This window comes from Papaver somniferum, chromosome 11 (assembly GCF_003573695.1).
Source record: "Papaver somniferum cultivar HN1 chromosome 11, ASM357369v1, whole genome shotgun sequence".
In the NCBI taxonomy this organism is placed as follows: Eukaryota; Viridiplantae; Streptophyta; class Magnoliopsida; order Ranunculales; family Papaveraceae; genus Papaver; species Papaver somniferum.
Window position 1 is genome coordinate 23,931,447 of NC_039368.1, and position 25,788 is coordinate 23,957,234.

Below are 25,788 nucleotides of genomic sequence, written 5' to 3' on the forward strand. Positions count from 1 at the left end.
CTCAGATGACACTGCAGTTAGCTGATAGGTCTGTTAAAATCCCTCGAGGTGTTATCGAGGATGTTCTTATTGAGGTCTACAAGTTTATTTATCCAGTGGATTTCGTGGTCCTAGATACCCAACATGTCCCTGACCCAGAGAACCAGATACCTGTGATTTTAGGTCGCCCATTTTTAGCTACGTCTAATGCGATCATTAACTGTCGAAATGGTGTGATGAGTTTATTTTTGGTAATATGACTATGGAGATGAACATTTTTAATGTCAGTAAGCAACCTCATGAGCTATATGACACATGTGTTGAGGAGGTGAACATGATAGAAGCCTTAGTTCAGGAGTCATTACCAAACATCTTGTCTGAAGACCCATTAGAAAGTTGTTTATCCCATTTTGGTTTATATTTTGACGATGATAGCACTATTGAACAGGTGAATGCTCAATTAGATTCTACCCTGTGTTAGACACTGATAGATGGAAAGCTAGGTTCGAACCGTTACCAGTTTCTGAGACTACCCTCCTTCTTTAGAAGAGCCCCCATAGTTGGACCTTAAACCACTACCCGATACTCTAAAGTATGTGTTTTTAGGCCAATCTGAGACTTTACCTGTGATTGTAGCTTCCGATTTGGATAGTGATCAGGAAAGTAGGCTAGTAAATGTACTTCAAGACAATAAGGAAGCTTTAGGTGGACTATAGCAGCATTAAGGGTATAAGTCCTACTGTGTGTATGCATCAGATTCATTTAGAGGAAGACTCCAAACCTTCTAGGGAGATGCAACGTCGACTGAACCCTAACATGAAAGAGGTAGTTCGAAAAGAGTGCTTAAGTTGTTAGATGCGGGTATTATTTCCCAATTTCATAGTAAGTGGGTCAGCCCTGTTCAGGTTGTCCCCAAGAAATAGGTATCACTGTAGTCCAGAATGATAATAATGAATTAATCCCAACCCGAGTGACCACGGGATGGCGTGTGTGTATTGACTATAGGAAATTGAACAAGGTCACAAGGAAGGATCACTTTCCCCTTCCTTTTATCGACCAAATGCTAGAGCGATTAGCTGGACATAGTCACTATTGCTTCTTAGATGGCTACTCCGTTATAATCAGATGTTATTTCCCCAGAAGACCAAGAGAAAACCACGTTTATCTGTCCCTTTGGTACCTTTGCGTATAGACGCATGCCTTTCGGGCTATGTAATGCCCCTGCAACTTTTCAGCGTTGTATGATGAGCATATTTTCTGATATGGTAGAACGGTTCTTAGAGGTCTTTATGGATGATTTTTCAGTGGGTTCATCTTTCGATGAGTGCTTGCATCATTTGACATTAGTGTTGACTAGGTGTAAGGAAAAAATTTAGTGCTTAATTGGGAAAAATGCCATTTCATGGTTAAATCAGGAATTGTGTTAGGGCACATCGTCTCTTCAAAGGGTATAGAGGTAGACAAAGCCAAAGTTGACCTTATTAAGACTTTACAGGTCCCAAAAACCGTAAAAGATATTAGGTCATTCCAAGGGCATGCAGGTTTTTACCGTCGATTCATTAAGGATTTTATCTTGATTTCTAGACCTCTTTGCAATTTGCTTGCAAAAGATGTTAAGTTTGTCTTTGATGATGCTTGTTTAGAGGCTTTTGAGAAGCTTAAAACTTTACTCGCTACGGCCCCGATAGTCCAGGAACCTAACTGGAACCTACCCTTTGAGATTATGTGTGATTCTTCAGACATTAGAGATAAAAAGGGTGCAGAAAATGTAGTAGCAGACCACTTGTCTAGGCTAGTTGTTAGTTCCCCCAATGACTCCCTTCCTATAAGGGATAGCTTTCCTGATGAACAATTGTTCTCTGTTTCCCAATCACCTTGGTATGCAAATATAGTGAATTATCTTGTTACTGGTCGAACCCCTAAACATTGGGGTAAGCAAGATCGTTCTAGGTTTTTTGCCGAGGTTGGGCATTTTATTTGGGACGATCCTTATCTGTTTAAGTATTGTCCGGACCAGATTATTAGGAGATGTGTATCTGAGAGTGACCACTCTAGTATTATCTCCTTTTGTCATGAACATGCATGTGGGGGTCATTTTAGTGCTAAGAAGACTTCTGCTAAGATTTTGCAGTGTGGATTTTACTGGCCTTCGTTGTTTAAAGATTCCCATAGTCATTGTGTTTCTTGTGAGCGTTTCCATAAGTTAGGAACCATTTCCCGTAGAAATATGATGCCTTTGAACCCTATTTTAGTGATTGAGGTCTTTGATGTGTGGGGCGTTGATTTTATGGGTCCATTTCCTATTTCGTTTGGTTATCTTTACATACTTTTCGCTGTAGACTATGTGTCTAAGTGGGTTGAGGCGGTTCCGTGTAAAACGAATGACCACAGGGTCGTAGTCCAGTTTTTGAAAGAGAATATACTTACACGTTTTGGTACGCCGCGAGCTATAATTAGTGATGGAGGTTCACACTTTTGTAATAGACCGTTTGCTCTTTAATGAAACAATACGGTATTACCCATAGAGTAGCAACCCCATATCACCCTAAGACTAGTGGTCAGGTAGAGGTTTCCAATAGGGAAATTAAACGTATTCTAGAGAAAACAGTTAATCCAACTAGGAAAGACTGGTCGTCGAAACTTACGGATGCCTTATGGGCTTACCGTACTGCGTTTAAGACACCCATTGGAATGTCACCTTATCGTTTAGTGTTTGGCAAGGCATGTCACCTGCCTGTTGAGTTAGAGCATCGAGCTTATTGGGCTATTAAGAACTTAAACTTTTCACTTGACAAGGCAGGAGCTCAAAGAAATCTCCAGCTCAATGAGTTGGACGAGATTCGTAAAGATGCATACGATAGTGCTAAGGAGTATAAGAACAAAATGAAACTTGTGCATGATAGGAATATTTTACGAAAGTCATTTTATCCAGGTAAAAAAGTTCTTTTGTATGACACTCGTTTGCATCTATTCCCGGGAAGTTGCGCTCTCGATGGACCGGTCCTTTTGTGGTCCGTACTGTTTTTCCTCATGGCGCTGTTGAGATTGAGACACCATATGGTAGTAGTTATTCGAAGGTTAACGGTCAGTGATTGAAGCCATTTTTAGAGCCTTTTCCTATAGGTGATGTTGAGGAGATCCCTCTGGAAGACCCTGTTTACCTTGATTGACCATCGAGGCGATTTTGTATGTTGTATAATATTTTTGTAGGTTTTTGGTTATTTTTCACCCAGGTACTATCTTTCCGACTTCTCTCTTTACTATTTCCTCATGTTACTTATATTTTTGGTACTGTTCTTTGATTAGAAACATTGAGGAAAATGTTAGATTTAAGTTTGGGGGTGGGGTAGAACTTTTTGTTACCTTTTTGTTGCAATAAAAAAACTCCAGTGCCTAGAAATTTATCCCTATTAAGGATGGCACTAACCAATCTAAGTGGATGGAAGCATTTTGGTTGTAGGAGTTGAGGAACCAATCTGACTAGATGGCAACATCTAAAGAGTCTATTCATAAAAGCACAAAGCTCAGGTGTTAGAAATAACATGATAGTTTAACCATATCTCGTTGAGTCCTCTTCACTTCTATTTTTGTTTTGTTTTTAAACTATGGTTCTCTAAGTGATTAGGTGGGGATCACGATTCAAGTTGTTACCGATGCTAGGGTGAATTAGAGTGATTGAGATACAAAAAAAAATGAGACCAGACCATCAGACCAACTGGAATAAATTCAATAAAGTCGACCACTGGAACCCTTGTATATGCCAGTGTGTTGACCTAGAGTTAGGATTATCAATCACTGGTTCCCTTGTATATGCCAGTGTGTTGATATTAGTCAGACTAGTATATCGGTCCATTAGGATAGGTTCATTTTGGCGGAGGCCTTAAAACAGATATGAGAAACACCGTTCACCTAGTAAACATCAAAACCATCTATGTTTTTCTTTATACCCATCTTCTTGATCTATCCATGTGATTATTTTCGACTCCGGATATTGATGTCCATAGTGCAACTATCTGAGTAGAGCTCTGTCACTTATATATGAATTTTAGTATGCTTGAGTACAAACTCGTGTACAACAATTGAAATTTCGCATCAGGGTACTTCCTCCTGTAGTCAATAAGTATGCCAACCAAGGAGATTTTTTAGTGCCTTCCAAGGTTCTGTGTAGATAGCTAGGGTATGGAGTATAAAGGTTTTGTGGGTATACCTCTGGTAAGCCCTCCAGAGACAACACTCCTCAACTAGAGACACCTAGGGGTTTAAAGGCTTATTGCATATGCTAAATGCAATCGACGATGCCTGCGACAGTGAGTTAGGATTTTATTTCTATTTTATTTTTTCTCGAGGACTAGCAAATAATAGGATTGGGGATATTTGATAGACACATTTTTGTGTCCGATTTGTATCGATTCTATATATTGTTAGGGCTCATTTTTGTACTTATTATGGTGTTTTATTTATTTGTAGGTATTTTTGGCCAATAAACATTTTTGGAAAAAAAATTGGCTCGAAAAGTTGTCGGAAAGCACCCGGAGGACACTTGCTATTCGGACCCCAGGTTTGGATAAGGGGCACCCCCAGGACACCCCTTAAGGCAGCTGCTAAAGGCATCCCTACTCTGGATAGGGGGCGCCCCTTTACTTTCACGATTTGAATTCTCAAATTTGGCGGGAAACTGTTGCAAATGAAGAACAAATTTGGGTTTAGATTTTGGACGTGATTTTAAGAGATTCAATCACTAAACTCGATTGGGTTGGACCTGTTTATCTTAAACAGGAATGGTATGACTGCTTGGATCGATTAAATTGGGCTAGGTATCAATCAGAAACAAAACAGGGGAGAAAACTATTTACGGAAACATGGAAAGATTTGGTCGATGTTTTGTTGGATTTTCTCAACTGTTGGATTTGGTATTAGTTGTAACAACACAACATGATTTCTACGCGTGCTAGAATTGAGAGAAAATAGAAGTTGTCGACAAGTCAGGAAAGATATTCTCGGCATTGTTTTGATTTATCTTTGGCAGTTACGTGCAATGGGAGAAGGTATAATCTTCATGCATTCGTATCTTCCATATTTGGGAAGTTCATAACCATCAAAAGACGCGTTAACTGAGGTGGCAGAGTTATTATCGTTACTTGGCAGAAAATAAAAAAAAAGATAACTCAGTAACTTTTGGTGAAAGGCATGGGAGATTTTATCGAGTACTTTTGGTCCTGTTTCCTATATATAGGTTGAGAAGGAGTCATAACAGAATAATCGAGAGTTGGGGGAAGTTTAGAGAAGAACAGAGAACGAAATCAAGAGTTGCAGGAAATTGTATCTGCTGGTGCACAAGGAAGGACACGAAGAACAAAAGGCCATTGAAGACAGTCGTTTTTGGGGTCTTAAAATCAGCGACAAAGCAACAGTATTTACAACAGTTTTCTGTAACAGTTCCATTGTAACAGCTGTTTTGCAACACCAATACACTGTTGCAAACAGTCTGTGTTATTACTTTTCACTCTTTTAATCATCTTTTGAGCAACAAACACATATTTTGAGATCATGATTAATATGAGAAGCTAAACCCCATTGCTGAGGCGATAGAGGAAGCTATTTTTCCAACAAAAAGTGGTATATTCTATTTTATCTTTTTATTTGCAATAATTATATGATTATTTGCCTTGAACTATTATTGAATATGATTTTTATTTGAGTGATTGTGATCTATTTTGATGGAGTATGCTTAGTTTTAAGACTTTTGATGCTTCATACTTGGTATTTACAATTACTACTTTTGAAAATCTACTTGTTGCAATATTTTAGAATCAAATTAAACGAGAAAATTGCATAAATATAAGTATTGGTTTAATCACTATGAACTTGGAAAATAGTGGAATCTTATCCTCAGTGTTTCTTTTAGTATTGATATCATCTTTGATTGAGTTTGCTATAATTTTTAGTGAGTTTTCTATTTTAATATTAGAATTTAAGTCTAATTAATATCCTTCACAAGTCTGAGAATCGAACCACTTTTGCCACTATCCATAAATTACATCAATTTTTGGCGCCGCCGATACGACCTTTTTTTAGGGTTTTAGATTTATTTTATTATTTTATTTTTATTTTTTTGTCCTTTTTTATGTTTTTGGGTATTTATCTTGTGTCTACAGGTTCTGGATCATAAAGAAAATTGAGCCAAGGAGTTTGGTGATTTCATAAAGACTTGAAGCTAAAGATTAAAGCAAAAAGAACAGAAAAGAAGACAATTTTATTTTAGACAATTTTATTTTAGGTTTGTTTATTTTATTTAAAAAAAACTGTATTAGGGTTTATTATTTTTGTAATTTTTCTTTATTTTTTTGGACTTTGGGACATTATTTTTTTTTATTACCCTACGGAAGGGTACTTTAAATATAAATTGTTTGCATAGAAGGATGACAATTACGATATTGTCTCTGCACCTTGGGTTTGTATACTAGACATTGGAGTCAGTGGCACGAGTCGACTACAACCGATTCATCCCCCGTCTGGAACGGGAGGTAAGATTCTAAACACCCCTGTCAGCGAGTTACTGGAGTCCTTCGTATGCATATATGTTGAGGACTGAATACGGGAATTTATTTTTCTAGTAAAGGGCAAGGCCTGGCCATACAAGATAAGGGTTCGGATTTCATCACCGTTCTCTTCTTGCCCGCTTTAGGAACACGTAACCTACGCGAACCTAAGCCTAAAATATATACTAAGAACGAGACCGATAGGGTAACGAGCTTAACAGGAAAGTCATTCGAAAAATATTGGTTACTCTTTTAAGCATACTTCGAAGTTCTTGACGGTTTCTGTAAGTTGAATGCGTGACTGCGTCGCCTTGTAATACCGGTGAGGCCTTGGGTATCAACGCTCCACCGATCTTCCCTCGCCTCTATTCAGCTTACGTTAACTCGGATTGATTCCAGAGGGGTTTGCTTAAATTGTAACGAATTCCCGTTCGAAGGATTAGAAGCTGGTCTAGAAACAATATAAGTGGAGCCATCATGCTTTTTGTTTGCTAGAAATCAATAGGTTTGATTTGGTTGAGTCGTTCTTGATCTGTGTTTGCTTACCCTTCCAATTTAGAAAATTCTATTGTATGCCTGAACATAAAAGAGACGCACTAGGTAGATTTGTTAAATAGAAACCTAGTAGTTCGAAGTGTCTCGATTACCATAATCTAGAAAGTCCGACTTTTGAAGAGTCTGTTTTTGAACGTCCTTTGACTGAGGAGAGAATCCATGTTGCTCCGATAGCGCCAGAAATGGCAACTTTGAAAGCTTTGTTGAATCCAACTAGGACTACCCGTCCTTCGTGTATTAAGTTAGCTGAAACGGAGGCACCCTATGAACTGAAACCTGGGACCTTACAGATGCTCCCAATCTTTTTAGGGAAAGAAAATGAAAACCCTTATTACCATGTTAGGGATTTTGAGGAAATTTGTAGTACTCTAAGAATTAGAGGCTTAGATGATGATGCTTTGAAACTTAGGTTATTCCCATTTTCCCTGAAAGATAAGGCCAAGTCGTGGCTGTATAGTTTGGACTCCGAGTCAATTGAGACATATGAACAACTTACATCTGCCTTTTTCAATAAGTTTTTCCCTAGGCACAAAACATCGTCTATTAGGACGCAAATATGCACATTTTCACAACAAGAGGGAGAATCTTTATATAGGTATTTGGAAAGGTTCAATGATTTATTATCCCAGTGTCCTCATCATGGTTTAGAAAAGGTTAGGCTAGTTCAGATCCTTTATGAGGGTTTAGATTATTCCACAACGACCATGGTTGAGTCTCTATGCACTGGTGGATTTGAAAACCAAACTGTTGATGCGGCGATGGAATTTTTTAATGAAATCGCCGAAAAAACCCAGCAATGGGAAAATAGTAGGGCACCCCAGAAAACAATTCTTTTAAGTAGAGGAAACGTTAATAGGGTAGAAGGAGGCTATGAATCAGATGCCAAAATTGCTGCTATAGCAAAAAGGTTAGAAGCCTTAGAAGTGGGCCAGACTAGTGGTAGAGTGGAGCCTTTTTGGGAAGGCCAGAATATTGAAGAGCAGCCAATGCTCTTTATAATAACACTAGATTTGATAACCGTCAAAAGATTGACCCATATTCAGAAACCTATAATCCTGGTTGGAGAAACCATCCGAACCTTTCGTGGTCTAAGGGCCAAAGTCAAGGTCAGTTTAGTAATTCTAATGCCCCCAGGTTTTGGCTATACTAAGAATCCTTCAGGACTAGCTCAGTTTCAGAATCAGTCAGATAAAAATCCTAAGTTTAGAGGAATCTCTCGCCTTGTTAACTCAGCAAACTGCAAAATTTCAGTTATCCGTAGAACAGAGTCTACAAGCTAGTAACAGGATAGGACAAGAAAATAGTCAGGCTATTTCCGAGTTAAAAACCCAGGTTGGTCTGATAAGTGATTCTTTGAGAGAAAAAGGTAAGTTTCCTAGTCAAACACAACCCAACCCTAGAGGAGTTCATGAATTAGGTGCAAAACCATCGAATCAATTGAATGTTGTTAGAACCCTTAGAAGTGGTAGAGTTGTAGACAATAAGGTAACCATGCCCGATAGTGAACATACTGTAGTTCACCCCTCAGGATCTCACCTCTCAGGACCAGTAGCTGAAGAGACTGATAAAGTTTCTGATGATGTGAATTCGGTTCCTGAAAGGTCTGATTTTAGGCCTAGAGCCCCATTTCCTCAGCTATTAGTACCAACAAAGAAGGAATCGAACTTTAATGACATAGTGGAGGTTTTTAAGCAAGTTACCATAAACCTTCCCTTATTAGATGCAATTAGGCAAATTCCTGCTTATGCCAAGTTCCTTAAGGATATGTGTACGCGAAAGCGAAAACTTAGCGTCCATAAGAAAGCCTTTTTAGCTAGTCACGTAAGTTCAATCATTCAGAACACCACAACTCCAAAGTACAAAGACCCAGGTTCTCCTACCATTGCTTGCACAATAGGTAACTTCCGGGTAGAAAAAGCTTTACTTGACTTAGGAGCCAGTGTGAACTTACTGCCATTCCATGTATACTTACAGCTAGGACTTGGTGAAATGAAACCTACTCAGATGACACTGCAGTTAGCTGATAGGTCTGTTAAAATCCCTCGAGGTGTTATCGAGGATGTTCTTATTGAGGTCGACAAGTTTATTTATCCAGTGGATTTCGTGGTCCTAGATACCCAACCTGTCCCTGACCCAGAGAACCAGATACCTGTGATTTTAGGTCGCCCATTTTTAGCTACGTCTAATGCGATCATTAACTGTCGAAATGGTGTGATGAGTTTTGGTAATATGACTATGGAGATGAACATTTTTAATGTCAGTAAGCAACCTCATGAGCTAGATGACACATGTGTTGAGGAGGTGAACATGATAGAAGCCTTAGTTCAGGAGTCATTACCAAACATCTTGTCTGAAGACCCATTAGAAAGTTGTCTATCCCATTTTGGTTTAGATTTTGACGACGATAGCACTATTGAACAGGTGAATGCTCTATTAGATTCTACCCCTGTGTTAGACACTGATAGATGGAAAGCTAGGTTCGAACCGTTACCAGTTTCTGAGACTACCCTAATTCCTTCTTTAGAAGAGCCCCCAAAGTTGGACCTTAAACCACTACCCGATACTCTAAAGTATGTGTTTTTAGGCCCATCTGAGACTTTACCTGTGATTGTAGCTTCCGATTTGGATAGTGATCAGGAAAGTAGGCTAGTAAATGTACTTCAAGACAATAAGGAAGCTTTAGGGTGGACTATAGCAGACATTAAGGGTATAAGTCCTACTGTGTGTATGCATCAGATTCATTTAGAGGAAGACTCCAAACCTTCTAGGGAGATGCAACGTCGACTGAACCCTAACATGAAAGAGGTAGTTCGAAAAGAGGTGCTTAAGTTGTTAGATGCGGGTATTATTTACCCAATTTCAGACAGTAAGTGGGTCAGCCCTGTTCAGGTTGTCCCCAAGAAATCAGGTATCACTGTAGTCCAGAATGATAATAATGAATTAATCCCAACCCGAGTGACCACGGATGGGTGTGTGTATTGACTATAGGAAATTGAACAAGGTCACAAGGAAGGATCACTTTCCCCTTCCTTTTATCGACCAAATGCTAGAGCGATTAGCTGGACATAGTCACTATTGCTTCTTAGATGGCTACTCCGGTTATAATCAGATCGTTATTCCCCAGAAGACCAAGAGAAAACCACTTTACCTGTCCCTTTGGTACCTTTGCGTATAGACGCATGCCTTTCGGGCTATGTAATGCCCCTGCAACTTTTCAGCGTTGTATGATGAGCATATTTTCTGATATGGTAGAACGGTTCTTAGAGGTCTTTATGGATGATTTTTCAGTGTTTGGTTCATCTTTCGATGAGTGCTTGCATCATTTGACATTAGTGTTGACTAGGTGTAAGGAAAAAAATTTAGTGCTTAATTGGGAAAAATGCCATTTCATGGTTAAATCAGGAATTGTGTTAGGGCACATCGTCTCTTCAAAGGGTATAGAGGTAGACAAAGCCAAAGTTGACCTTATTAAGACTTTACAGGTCCCAAAAACCGTAAAAGATATTAGGTCATTCCTAGGGCATGCAGGTTTTTACCGTCGATTCATTAAGGATTTTAGCTTGATTTCTAGACCTCTTTGCAATTTGCTTGCAAAAGATGTTAAGTTTGTCTTTGATGATGCTTGTTTAGAGGCTTTTGAGAAGCTTAAAACTTTACTCGCTACGGCCCGATAGTCCAGGAACCTAACTGGAACCTACCCTTTGAGATTATGTGTGATTCTTCAGACATTAGAGATAAAAAGGGTGCAGAAAATGTAGTAGCAGACCACTTGTCTAGGCTAGTTGTTAGTTCCCCCAATGACTCCCTTTCTATAAGGGATAGCTTTCCTGATGAACAATTGTTCTCTGTTTCCCAATCACCTTGGTATGCAAATATAGTGAATTATCTTGTTACTGGTCGAACCCCTCAACATTGGGGTAAGCAAGATCGTTCTAGGTTTTTTGCCGAGGTTGGGCATTTTATTTGGGACGATCCTTATCTGTTTAAGTATTGTCCGGACCAGATTATTAGGAGATGTGTATCTGAGAGTGACCATTCTAGTATTATCTCCTTTTGTCATGAACATGCATGTGGGGGTCATTTTAGTGCTAAGAAGACTGCTGCTAAGATTGTTTAGTGTGGATTTTACTGGCCTTCGTTGTTTAAAGATTCCCATAGTCATTGTGTTTCTTGTGAGTGTTGCCAGAAGTTAGGAACCATTTCCCGTAGAAATATGATGCCTTTGAACCCTATTTTAGTGATTGAGGTCTTTGATGTGTGGGGCATTGATTTTATGGGTCCATTTCCTATTTCGTTTGGTTATTTTTACATACTTGTCGCTGTAGACTATGTGTCTAAGTGGGTTGAGGCGGTTCCATGTAAAACGAACGACCACAGGGTCGTAGTCCAGTTGTTGAAAGAGAATACTTACACGTTTTGGTACGCCGCGATCTTAATTAGTGATGGAGGTTCACACTTTTGTAATAGACCGTTTTCTCTTTTAATGAAACAATACGGTATTACCCATAGAGTATCAACCCCATATCACCCTAAGACTAGTGGTCAGGTAGAGGTTTCCAATAGGGAAATTAAACGTATTCTAGAGAAAACAGTTAATCCAAATAGGAAAGACTGGTCGTCGAGGCTTACTGATGCCTTATAGGCTTACCGTACTGTGTTTAAGACACCCATTGGAATCTCACCTTATCGTTTAGTGTTTGGCAAGGCATGTCACCTGCCTGTTGAGTTAGAGCATCGAGCCTATTGGGATATTAAGAACTTAAACTTTTAACTTGACAAGGCAGGAGCTCAAAGAAAGCTCCAGCTCAATGAGTTGGACGAGATTCGTAGAGATGCATACAATAGTGGTAAGGAGTATAAGAACAAAATGAAACTTGTGCATGATAGGAATTTTTTACGAAAGTCATTTTCTCCAGGTCAAAAAGTTCTTCTGTATGACACTCGTTTGCATCTATTCCCCGGGAAGTTGCGCTCTCGGTGGACCGGTCCTTTGTGGTCCGTACTGTTTTTCCTCATGGAGCTGTTGAGATTGAGACAACAGATGGTAGTAGTTCTTCGAAGGTTAACGGTCAGTGGTTGAAGCCCTTTTTAGAGCCTTTTCCTACAGGTGATGTTGAGGAGGTCCCTATGGAGGACCCTGTTTACCTTGATTGACCATCGAGGCGATTTTGTATGTTGTATAATATTTTGTAGGTTTTTGGTTACTCTTCACCTAGGTACTATCTTTCCGACTTCTCTCTTTACTATTTCCTCATGTTACTTATATTTTTGGTACTGTTCTTTGATTAGAAACATTGAGAACAATGTTAGATTTAAGTTTGGGGGTGGGGTAGAACTTTTTGTTACCTTTTCGTTGCAATAAATAAACTCCTGAGCCTAGAAATTTTATCCCTATTAAGGATGGCACTAACCAATCTAAGTGGATGGAAGCATTTTGGTTGTAGGAGTTGAGGAACCAATCTGACTAGATGGAAACATCTAAAGAGTCTATTCATAAAAGCATAGAGCTCAGGTGTTAGAAATAACATGATAGTTTCACCATATCTCGTTGAGTCCTTTTCACTTCTGTTTTTGTTTTGTTTTTAAACTATGTTTCTCTAAGTGATTAGGTGGGGATCACGATTCAAGTTGTTACCGATGCTAGGGTGAAGTAGAGTGATTGAGATATAAAAAAAAAAAAAAAAAAAACATTGAGACCAGACCATCAGACCAACTGGAATAAATTCAATAAAGTCGACCACTGGAACCCTTGTATATGCCAGTGTGTTGACCTAGAGTTAGGATTATCAATCACTGGTTCCCTTGTATATGCCAGTGTTTTGATATTAGTCAGACTAGTATCTCGGTCCATTAGGATAGGTTCATTTTGGCGGAGGCCTTCAGACAGATATGTGAAACACCGTTCACCTAGTAAACATCAAAACCATCTATGTTTTTCTCTATACCCATCTTCTTGATCTATCCATGTGATTAGTTTCGACTCCGGATATTGATGTTCATAGTGCAACTATCTGAGTAGAGATCTGTCACTTATATATGAATTTTAGTATGCTTGAGTACAAACTCGTGTACAACAATTGAAATTTCGCATCAGGGTACTTCCTCCTGTAGTTAATAAGTATGCCAACCAAGGAGATTTTTTAGTGCCTTCCAAGGTTCTGTGTAGATAGCTAGTGTCTGGAGTATAAAGGTTTTGTGGGTATACCTCTGGTAATCCCTCCAGAGACAACACTCCTCAACTAGAGACACCTAGGGGTTTAAAGGCTTATTGCATATGCTAAATGCAATCGACGATGCCTGCGACAGTGAGTTAGGATTTTATTTCTATGTTATTTTTGCTCGAGGACTAGCAAATAATAGGATTGGGGGTATTTGATAGACACATTTTTGTGTCCGATTTGTATCGATTCTATATATTGTTAGGGCTCATTTTTGTACTTATTATGGTGTTTTATTTATTTGTAGGTATTTTTGGCCAATAAACATTTTTGGAAAATAAATTGGCTCGAAAAGTTGTCGGAAAGCACCCGGAGAACACTTGCTATTCGGACCCCCGGTTTGGATAAGGGGCACCCCCAGGACACCCCTTAAGTCAGTTGCTAAAGGCACCCCTACTCTGGATAGGGGGCGCCCCTTTACTTTCACGATTTGAATTCTCAAATTTGGCGGGAAACTGTTGCAAATGAAGAACAAATTTGGGTTTAGATTTTGGACGTGATTTTAAGAGATTCAATCACTAAACTCGATTGGGTTAGACCTGTTTATCTTAAACAGGGATGGTATGACTGCTTGGATCGATTAAATTGGGCTAGGTATCAATCAGAAACAAAACAGGGGAGAAAACTATTTACGGAAACGTGGAAGATTTGGTCGATGTTTGTTGGATTTCCTCAACTGTTGGATTTGGTATTAGTTGTAACAACACAACAGGATTTCTACGCGTGCTAGAATTGAGAGAAAATAGAGTTGTCGACAAGTCAGGAAAGATATTCTCGGCATTGTTTTGATTTATCTTTGGCAGTTACGTGCAATGGGGAAGGTATAATCTTCATGGATTCGTATCTTCGATTTGGGAAGTTCATAACCATCAAAAGACGCGTTAACTGAGGTGGCAGAGTTATTATCGTTACTTGGCAGAAAAAAAAAAAAAGATAACTCCGTAACTTTTGGTGAAAGGCATGGGAGATTTTATCGAGTATTTTTGGTCATGTTTCCTATATATAGGTTGAGAAGGAGTCATAACAGAATAATCGAGAGTTGGGGGAAGTTTAGAGAAGAACAGAGAACGAAATCAAGAGTTGCAGGAAATTGTTTCTGCTGGTGCACAAGGAAGAACACGAAGAACAAAAGGCCATTGAAGACAGTCATTTCTGGGGTCTTAAAATCAGCGACAAAGCAACAGTATTTACAACAGTTTTCTGTAACAGTTCCATTGTAACAGCTGTTTTGCAACACCAATACACTGTTGCAAACAGTCTGTGTTATTACTTTTCACTCTTTTAATCATCTTTTGAGCAACAAACACATATTTTGAGATCATGATTAATATGAGAAGCTAAACCCCATTGCTGAGGCGATAGAGGAAGCTATTTTTCCAACAAAAAGTGGTATATTCTATTTTATCTTTTTATTTGCAATAATTATATGATTATTTCCTTGAACTATTATTGAATATGATTTTATTTGAGTGATTGTGATCTATTTGATGGAGTATGCTTAGTTTTAAGACTTTTGATGCTTCATACTTGGTATTTACAATTACTACTTTTGAAAATCTACTTGTTGCAATATTTTAGAATAAATTAAACAAGAAAATTGCATAAATATAAGTATTGGTTTAATCACTGAACTTGGAAATAGTGGAATTATCCTCAGTGTTTTTTTAGTATTGATCATCTTTGATTGAGTTTGCTATAATTTTTAGTGAGTTTCTATTTTAATATTAGAATTAAGTCTAATTAATATCCTTCACAAGTCTGAGAATCGAACCACTTTTGCCACTATCCATAAATTACATCAATTTTGGCGCCGCGATACGGACCTTTTTTTGGGTTTTAGATTTATTTATTATTTTATTTTTATTTTTTTGTCCTTTTTATGTTTTTGGGTATTTATCTTGTGTCTACAGGTTCTGGATCATAAAGAAAAATTGAGCCAAGGAGTTTGGTGATTTCATAAAGACTTGAAGCTAAAGATTAAAGCAAAAAGAACAGAAAGAAGACAATTTTATTTTAGACAATTTTTTTAGGTTTGTTTATTTATTTAAAAAAAAACTGTATTAGGGTTATTATTTTTGTAATTTTTCTTTATTTTTTTGGACTTTGGGACATTATTTTTTTTATTACCCTACGGAAGGGTACTTTAAATATAAATGTTTGCAGAGAAGGAGGACAATTACGATATTGTCTCTGCACCTTGGGTTCGTACACTAGACATCGGAGTCAGTGGCCCGAGTCGACTACAACCGATTCATCCCCCGTCTGGAACGGGAGGTAAGATTCTAAACACTCCCTGTCAGCGAGTTACTGGACTCCTTCGTATGCATATATGTTGAGGACTGAATACGGAATTTATTTTTCTAGTAAAGGGCAAGGCCTGGCCATACAAGATAAGGGTTCGGATTTCATCACCGTTCTCTTCTTGCCCGCTTTAGGAACACGTAACCTACGCGAACCTAAGCCTAAAATTTGACTAGAACGAGACCGATAGGGTAACGAGCTTAACAGGAAAGTCATTCGAAAAATATTGGTTACTCTTTTAAGCATACTTCGAAGTTCTTGACGGTTTCTGTAAGTTGAATGCGTGACTGCGCCGCCTTGTAATACCGGTGAGGCCTTGGGTATCAAAGCTCCACCGAGCTTCCCTCGCCTCTATTCAACTTACGTTAACTCGGATTGATTCCAGAGGGGTTTGCTTAAATTGTAACGAATTCCCGTTCGAAGGATTAGAAGCTGGTCTAGAAACAATCTAAGTGGAGCCATCATGCTTTTTGTTTGCTAGAAATCAATAGGTTTGATTTGGTTGAGTCGGCCTTGATCTGTGTTTGCTTACCCTTCCAATTTAGAAAATTCTATTGTATGCCTGAACGTAAAAGAGACGCACTAGGTAGATTTTTAAAAGAAACCTAGTAGTTCGAAGCGTCTCGATTACCTTAATCTAGAAAGTCCGACTTTTGAAGAGTCTGTTTTTGAACGTTCTTTGACTGAGGAGAGAATCCATGTTGCTCCGATAGCGCCAGAAATGGCAACTTTGAAAGCTTTGTTGAATCCAACTAGGACTACCGTCCTTCGTGTATTAAGTTAGCTGAAACGGAGGCACCCTATGAACTGAAACCTGGGACCTTACAGATGCTCCCAATCTTTTAGGGAAAGAAAATGAAAACCCTTATTACCATGTTAGGGATTTTGAGGAAATTTGTAGTACTCTAAGAATTAGAGGCTTAGATGATGATGCTTTGAAACTTAGGTTATTCCCATTTTCCCTGAAAGATAAGGCCAAGTCGTGGCTGTATAGTTTGGACTCCGAGTCAATTGAGACATATGAACAACTTACATCTGCCTTTTTCAATAAGTTTTCCCTAGGCACAAAACATCGTCTATTAGGACGCAAATATGCACATTTTCACAACAAGAGGGAGAATCTTTATATAGGTATTTGGAAAGGTTCAATGATTTATTATCCCAGTGTCCTCATCATGGTTTAGAAAAGGTTAGGCTAGTTCAGATCCTTTATGAGGGTTTAGATTATTCCACAACGACCATGGTTGAGTCTCTATGCACTGGTGGATTTGAAAACCAAACTGTTGATGCGGCGATGGAATTTTTTAATGAAATCGCCGAAAAAACCCAGCAATGGGAAAATAGTAGGGCACCCCAGAAAACAATTCTTTTAAGTAGAGGAAACGTTAATAGGGTAGAAGGAGGCTATGAATCAGATGCCAAAATTGCTGCTATAGCAAAAAGGTTAGAAGCCTTAGAAGTGGGCCAGACTAGTGGTAGAGTGGAGCCTTTTTGGGAAGGCCAGAATATTGAAGAGCAAGCCAATGCTCTTTATAATAACACTAGATTTGATAACCGTCAAAAGATTGACCCATATTCAGAAACCTATAATCCTGGTTGGAGAAACCATCCGAACCTTTCGTGGTCTAAGGGCCAAAGTCAAGGTCAGTTTAGTAATTCTAATGCTCCCCCAGGTTTTGGCTATACTAAGAATCCTTCAGGACTAGCTCAGTTTCAGAATCAGTCAGATAAGAAAATCCTAAGTTTAGAGGAATCTCTCGCCTTGTTAACTCAGCAAACTGCAAAATTCAGTTATCCGTAGAACAAGTCTACAAGCTAGTAACAGGATAGGACAAGAAAATAGTCAGGCTATTTCCGAGTTAAAAACCCAGGTTGGTCTGATAAGTGATTCTTTGAGAGAAAAGGTAAGTTTCCTAGTCAAACACAACCCAACCCTAGAGGAGTTCATGAATTAGGTGCAAAACCATCGAATCAATTGAATGTTTAGAACCCTTAGAAGTGGTAGTTGTAGACAATAAGGTAACCATGCCCGATAGTGAACATACTGTAGTTCACCCCTCAGGATCTCACCTCTCAGGACCAGTAGCTGAGAGACTGATAAAGTTTCTGATGATGTGAATTCGGTTCCTGAAAGGTCTGATTTTAGGCCTAGAGCCCCATTTCCTCAGCTATTAGTACCAACAAAGAAGGAATCGAACTTTAATGACATAGTGGAGGTTTTTAAGCAAGTTACCATAAACCTTCCTTATTAGATGCAATTAGGCAAATTCCTGCTTATGCCAAGTTCCTTAAGGATATGTGTACGCGAAAGCGAAAACTTAGCGTCCATAAGAAAGCCTTTTTAGCTAGTCACGTAAGTTCAATCATTCAGAACACCACAACTCCAAAGTACAAAGACCCAGGTTCTCCTACCATTGCTTGCACAATAGGTAACTTCCGGGTAGAAAAAGCTTTACTTGACTTAGGAGCCAGTGTGAACTTACTGCCATTCCATGTATACTTACAGCTAGGACTTGGTGAAATGAAACCTACTCAGATGACACTGCAGTTAGCTGATAGGTCTGTTAAAATCCCTCGAGGTGTTATCGAGGATGTTCTTATTGAGGTCGACAAGTTTATTTATCCAGTGGATTTCGTGGTCCTAGATACCCAACCTGTCCCTGACCCAGAGAACCAGATACCTGTGATTTTAGGTCGCCCATTTTTAGCTACGTCTAATGCGATCATTAACTGTCGAAATGGTGTGATGAGTTTATCTTTTGGTAATATGACTATGGAGATGAACATTTTTAATGTCAGTAAGCAACCTCATGAGCTAGATGACACATGTGTTGAGGAGGTGAACATGATAGAAGCCTTAGTTCAGGAGTCATTACCAAACATCTTGTCTGAAGACCCATTAGAAAGTTGTTCTATCCCATTTTGGTTTAGATTTTGACGACGATAGCACTATTGAACAGGTGAATGCTCTATTAGATTCTACCCCTGTGTTAGACACTGATAGATGGAAAGCTAGGTTCGAACCGTTACCAGTTTCTGAGACTACCCTAATTCCTTCTTTAGAAGAGCCCCCATAGTTGGACCTTAAACCACTACCCGATACTCTAAAGTATGTGTTTTTAGGCCAATCTGAGACTTTACCTGTGATTGTAGCTTCCGATTTGGATAGTGATCAGGAAAGTAGGCTAGTAAATGTACTTCAAGACAATAAGGAAGCTTTAGAGTGGACTATAGCAGGCATTAAGGGTATAAGTCCTACTGTGTGTATGCATCAGATTCATTTAGAGGAAGACTCCAAACCTTCTAGGGAGATGCAACGTCGACTGAACCCTAACATGAAAGAGGTAGTTCGAAAAGAAGTGCTTAAGTTGTTAGATGCGGGTATTATTTTCCCAAGTTCAGATAGTAAGTGGGTCAGCCCTGTTCAGGTTGTCCCCAAGAAATTAGGTATCACTGTAGTCCAGAATGATAATAATGAATTAATCCCAACCCGAGTGACCACGAGATGGCGTGTGTGTATTGACTATAGGAAATTGAACAAGGTCACAAGGAAGGATCACTTTCCCCTTCCTTTTATCGACCAAATGCTAGAGCGATTATCTGGACATAGTCACTATTGCTTCTTAGATGGCTACTCCGATTATAATCAGATTGTTATTTCCCCAGAAGACCAAGAGAAAACCACGTTTATCTGTCCCTTTGGTACCTTTGCGTATAGACGCATGACTTTCGGGCTATGTAATGCCCCTGCAACTTTTCAGCGTTGTATGATGAGCATATTTTCTGATATGGTAGAACGGTTCTTAGAGGTCTTTATGGATGATTTTTCAGTGTTTGGTTCATCTTTCGATGAGTGCTTGCATCATTTGACATTAGTGTTGACTAGGTGTAAGGTAAAAAATTTAGTGCATAATTGGGAAAAATGCCATTTCATGGTTAAATCAGGAATTGTGTTAGGGCACATCGTCTCTTCAAAGGGTATAGAGGTAGACAAAGCCAAAGTTGACCTTATTAAGACTTTACAGGTCCCAAAAACCGTAAAAGATATTAGGTCATTCCAAGGGCATGCAGGTTTTTACCGTCGATTCATTAAGGATTTTATCTTGATTTCTAGACCTCTTTGCAATTTGCTTGCAAAAGATGTTAAGTTTGTCTTTGATGATGCTTGTTTAGAGGCTTTTGAGAAGCTTAAAACTTTACTCGCTACGGCCCCGATAGTCCAGGAACCTAACTGGAACCTACCCTTTGAGATTATGTGTGATTCTTCAGACATTAGAGATAAAAAGGGTGCAGAAAATGTAGTAGCAGACCACTTGTCTAGGCTAGTTGTTAGTTCCCCCAATGACTCCCTTCCTATAAGGGATAGCTTTCCTGATGAACAATTGTTCTCTGTTTCCCAATCACCTTGGTATGCAAATATAGCGAATTATCTTGTTACTGGTCGAACCCCTCAACATTGGGGTAAGCAAGATCGTTCTAGGTTTTTTGCCGAGGTTGGGCATTTTATTTGGGACGATCCTTATCTGTTTAAGTATTGTCCGGACCAGATTATTAGGAGATGTGTATCTGAGAGTGACCATTCTAGTATTATCTCCTTTTGTCATGAACATGCATGTGGGGGTCATTTTAGTGCTAAGAAGACTGCTGCTAAGATTGTTTAGTGTGGATTTTACTGGCCTTCGTTGTTTAAAGATTCCCATAGTCATTGTGTTTCTTGTGAGTGTTTCCAGAAGTTAGGAACCATTTCCCGTAGAAATATGATGCCTTTGAACCCTATTTTAGTGATTGAGGTCTTTGATGTGTGGGGAATTGATTTTATGGGTCCATTTCCTATTTCGTTTGGTTATTTTTACATACTTGTCGCTGTAGACTATGTGTCTAAGTGGGTTGAGGCGGTTCCATGTAAAACGAACGACCACAGGGTCGTAGTCCAGTTGTTGAAAGAGAATATACTTACACGTTTTGGTACGCCGCGATCTATAATTAGTGATGGAGGTTCACACTTTTGTAATAGACCGTTTGCTCTTTTAATGAAACAATACGGTATTACCCATAGAGTATCAACCCCATATCACCCTAAGACTAGTGGTCAGGTAGAGGTTTCCAATAGGGAAATTAAACGTATTCTAGAGAAAACAGTTAATCCAAATAGGAAAGACTGGTCGTCGAGGCTTACTGATGCCTTATAGGCTTACCGTACTGTGTTTAAGACACCCATTGGAATCTCACCTTATCGTTTAGTGTTTGGCAAGGCATGTCACCTGCCTGTTGAGTTAGAGCATCGAGCCTATTGGGATATTAAGAACTTAAACTTTTAACTTGACAAGGCAGGAGCTCAAAGAAAGCTCCAGCTCAATGAGTTGGACGAGATTCTTAGAGATGCATACAATAGTGGTAAGGAGTATAAGAACAAAATGAAACTTGTGCATGATAGGAATTTTTTACGAAAGTCATTTTCTCCAGGTCAAAAAGTTCTTCTGTATGACACTCGTTTGCATCTATTCCCCGGGAAGTTGCGCTCTCGGTGGACCGGTCCTTTTGTGGTCCGTACTGTTTTTCCTCATGGAGCTGTTGAGATTGAGACAACAGATGGTAGTAGTTCTTCGAAGGTTAACGGTCAGCGGTTGAAGCCCTTTTTAGAGCCTTTTCCTACAGGTGATGTTGAGGAGGTCCCTATGGAGGACCCTGTTTACCTTGATTGACCATCGAGGCGATTTTGTATGTTGTATAATATTTTGTAGGTTTTTGGTTACTCTTCACCTAGGTACTATCTTTCCGACTTCTCTCTTTACTATTTCCTCATGTTACTTATATTTTTGGTACTGTTCTTTGATTAGAAACATTGAGAACAATGTTAGATTTAAGTTTGGGGGTGGGGTAGAACTTTTTGTTACCTTTTCGTTGCAATAAATAAACTCCTGAGCCTAGAAATTTTATCCCTATTAAGGATGGCACTAACCAATCTAAGTGGATGGAAGCATTTTGGTTGTAGGAGTTGAGGAACCAATCTGACTAGATGGAAACATCTAAAGAGTCTATTCATAAAAGCATAGAGCTCAGGTGTTAGAAATAACATGATAGTTTCACCATATCTCATTTAGTCCTTTTCACTTCTGTTTTTGTTTTGTTTTTAAACTATGTTTCTCTAAGTGATTAGGTGGGGATCACGATTCAAGTTGTTACCGATGCTAGGGTGAAGTAGAGTGATTGAGATATTAAAAAAAAAAAAAAACATTGAGACCAGACCATCAGACCAACTGGAATAAATTCAATAAAGTCGACCACTAGAACCCTTGTATATGCCAGTGTGTTGACCTAGAGTTAGGATTATCAATCACTGGTTCCCTTGTATATGCCAGTGTGTTGATATTAGTCAGACTAGTATCTCGGTCCATTAGGATAGGTTCATTTTGGCGGAGGCCTTAAAACAGATATGAGAAACACCGTTCACCTAGTAAACATCAAAACCATCTATGTTTTTCTTTATACCCATCTTCTTGATCTATCCATGTGATTATTTTCGACTCCGGATATTGATGTCCATAGTGCAACTATCTGAGTAGAGCTCTGTCACTTATATATGAATTTTAGTATGCTTGAGTACAAACTCGTGTACAACAATTGAAATTTCGCATCAGGGTACTTCCTCCTGTAGTCAATAAGTATGCCAACCAAGGAGATTTTTTAGTGCCTTCCAAGGTTCTGTGTAGATAGCTAGGGTATGGAGTATAAAGGTTTTGTGGGTATACCTCTGGTAAGCCCTCCAGAGACAACACTCCTCAACTAGAGACACCTAGGGGTTTAAAGGCTTATTGCATATGCTAAATGCAATCGACGATGCCTGCGACAGTGAGTTAGGATTTTATTTCTATTTTATTTTTTCTAGAGGACTAGCAAATAATAGGATTGGGGATATTTGATAGACACATTTTTGTGTCCGATTTGTATCGATTCTATATATTGTTAGGGCTCATTTTTGTACTTATTATGGTGTTTTATTTATTTGTAGGTATTTTTGGCCAATAAACATTTTTGGAAAAAAAATTGGCTCGAAAAGTTGTCGGAAAGCACCCGGAGGACACTTGCTATTCGGACCCCAGGTTTGGATAAGGGGCACCCCCAGGACACCCCTTAAGGCAGCTGCTAAAGGCACCCCTACTCTGGATAGGGGGCGCCCCTTTACTTTCACGATTTGAATTCTCAAATTTGGCGGGAAACTGTTGCAAATGAAGAACAAATTTGGGTTTAGATTTTGGACGTGATTTTAAGAGATTCAATCACTAAACTCGATTGGGTTGGACCTGTTTATCTTAAACAGGATGGTATGACTGCTTGGATCGATTAAATTGGGCTAGGTATCAATCAGAAACAAAACAGGGGAGAAAACTATTTACGGAAACATGGAAATTTGGTCGATGTTTTGTTGGATTTCTCAACTGTTGGATTTGGTATTAGTTGTAACAACACAACAGATTTCTACGCGTGCTAGAATTGAGAGAAAATAGAAGTTGTCGACAAGTCAGGAAAGATATTCTCGGCATTGTTTTGATTTATCTTTGGCAGTTACGTGCAATGGGCGAAGGTATAATCTTCATGCATTCGTATCTTCAGATTTGGGAAGTTCATAACCATCAAAAGACGCGTTAACTGAGGTGGCAGAGTTATTATCGTTACTTGGCAGAAAAAAAAAAAAGATAACTCCGTAACTTTTGGTGAAAGGCATGGGAGATTTTATCGAGTACTTTTTGGTCCTGTTTCCTATATATAGGTTGAGAAGGAGTCATAACAGAATAATCGAGAGTTGGGGGAAGTTTAGAGAAGAACAGAGAACGAAATCAAGAGTTGCAGGAAATTGTTCTGCTGGTGCACAAGGAAGACACGAAGAACAAAAGGCCATTGAAGACAGTCGTTTTGGGGTCTTAAAATCAGCGACAAAGCAACAGTATTTACAACAGTTTTCTGTAACAGTTCCATTGTAACAGCTGTTTTGCAACACCAATACACTGTTGCAAACAGTCTGTGTTATTACTTTTCACTCTTTTAATCATCTTTTGAGCAACAAACACATATTTTGAGATCATGATTAATATGAGAAGCTAAACCCCTTGCTGAGGCGATAGAGGAAGCTATTTTTCCAACAAAAAGTGGTATATTCTATTTTATCTTTTTTTTGCAATAATTATATGATTATTTGCCTTGAACTATTATTGAATATGATTTTTATTTGAGTGATTGTGATCTATTTTGATGGAGTATGCTTAGTTTTAAGACTTTTGATGCTTCATACTTGGTATTTACAATTACTACTTTTGAAAATCTACTTGTTGCAATATTTTAGAATTAAATTAAACAAGAAAATTGCATAAATATAAGTATTGGTTTAATCACTTTGAACTTGGAAAATAGTGGAATATTAGCCTCAGTGTTTTTTTTCGTATTGATATCATCTTTGATTGAGTTTGCTATAATTTTTAGTGAGTTTTCTATTTTAATATTAGAATTTAAGTCTAATTAATATCCTTCACAAGTCTGAGAATCGAACCACTTTTACCACTATCTATAAATTACATCAGTGGGCAAGCTAACTGTACCTTCTATTTAAAATTAGGCAGTATTGCATGATTATAAAAATAGTTTTACACGTCGATCTTTATGAGAGAAAAAGGAAGAGGAATAATATTCTGAGAATTAGAGTTGTTGTGGATGTTTCTAGGAGAGTGGCTACTGGTTTTAGGTTGTGTATTTCAAGGAAACTTGATGGTACTGGGTGTCTTTAATGTATGAGAATTTACCTAAAAAGATATGTTGTAGATGTGATATTTTAGGTCATGATAATGATTATTGTTCTAATAGTGAGTTACTTGAAGTACCCATTTACGAGAAGTGTATTGTGAATTATGTTCCTAACAGTGGTGTGTGTATGTAGTAGGAGCAGTGCCTTCAAGATTTTCTGTTGATGGTAAAAATTTAAAGGAGATCATGAAAAATATAACTAAAGAAAATTGGCAAAATAAGGTTTTTGCTCTTTAGAAAGCGTTATCTTCATGCTTTGCAGATCAGCATTCTTCCACTCCAGCATTCTATTCACTATTCAGTATGGTAATCTTCGCTTCTGTTTCCCTCGCAACACCATTGGAAAGAGGTACACTTTTCGTCCGCATCTTCTTAATGGCGTCAATTATTTTGACGAAGCCGCCCCATATTGAAACCATATTCTTCAGAAGACTTCAAATCGTATTCCCAATCGAAGAATATATCCTTAGTAACAGTACCTCTAGCTCTGGTTCGCATGTTATCCATGACACGCAATAGGGAAAAAAAAATTGATGGGGAAAATTTGGACTGTGGCATGGGGGACAAGTAAAAAATTGACATGTGTTAATGGTATTTTGATTGTTTTCAACATATAAATGTTCTGAATGTATACAACCAAATTTATCACAAAATCTTAACAATAAACTTAGTGTTTAAATAATATTAATGATCATAATTAAAGGAAAATAATATTGAAGATCCTAATAATATTGCAAATCTAATATTCCTCTAAACTTTTTTCTTTGTTGTTTACTGTTCCTCGTATGTTACTGTTAGTCAGTACTAATATCATCCGTTTTACCCACAGAGGTCATTTGAGTTTTTGTGTAGCATCATAAGTGCTTTCCATAAACATTTTAAACTGTTTTTTTCATCTTTTATTTGATATCCAGCTACACCATTCCCTTTCACACTCTCCATGGATTCCATGGTCTCGTCCTTCATGGAACCTCCGTGGTTTTATCTCTAATAGAACCTTCTACATGGGTTGTTTATCATTTTTCGCGGTGCATAACAAATACAAATCCTAGCTCTTAAGCTAGTGAATCTCGGAATGTTTATGAGAATAATTAGGTAATATACTTTTTCCTTTCCAAACTGCGCTTTAAAATAATCCATCAGTGTTGAAATTACCATTACTTTAGGAAACAATTTATATACAATTACAATATTGACACAATTGCTAAATTATGAGAATTTAAGGAAGGGTAAAACTGGACGTATAATTTAAAAAATTGAAAGCCGTCAAAGTACCATAGACATATGTCGGTTTCTTACTTGTCCCCCATGCCCCCATCCAAATTTTCTCCCATCAAAAATTTTCCCCACGCAATATAGCCTCTACTCGCATTATCAAAAAGTAAGCATGCTCATATTTCTTG

General features: G+C 38.3%; 2 pseudogenes; both read right to left on the bottom strand.

The window, feature by feature from the left end:
* Nucleotides 1-7,619: 7,619 nt before the first annotated feature.
* On the bottom strand, nt 7,620-7,719 carry LOC113325503 (annotated as a pseudogene).
* An 8,955-nt stretch (nt 7,720-16,674) lies between these two features.
* On the bottom strand, nt 16,675-16,774 carry LOC113325504 (annotated as a pseudogene).
* Between the last annotated feature and the right edge of the window lie 9,014 nt (nt 16,775-25,788).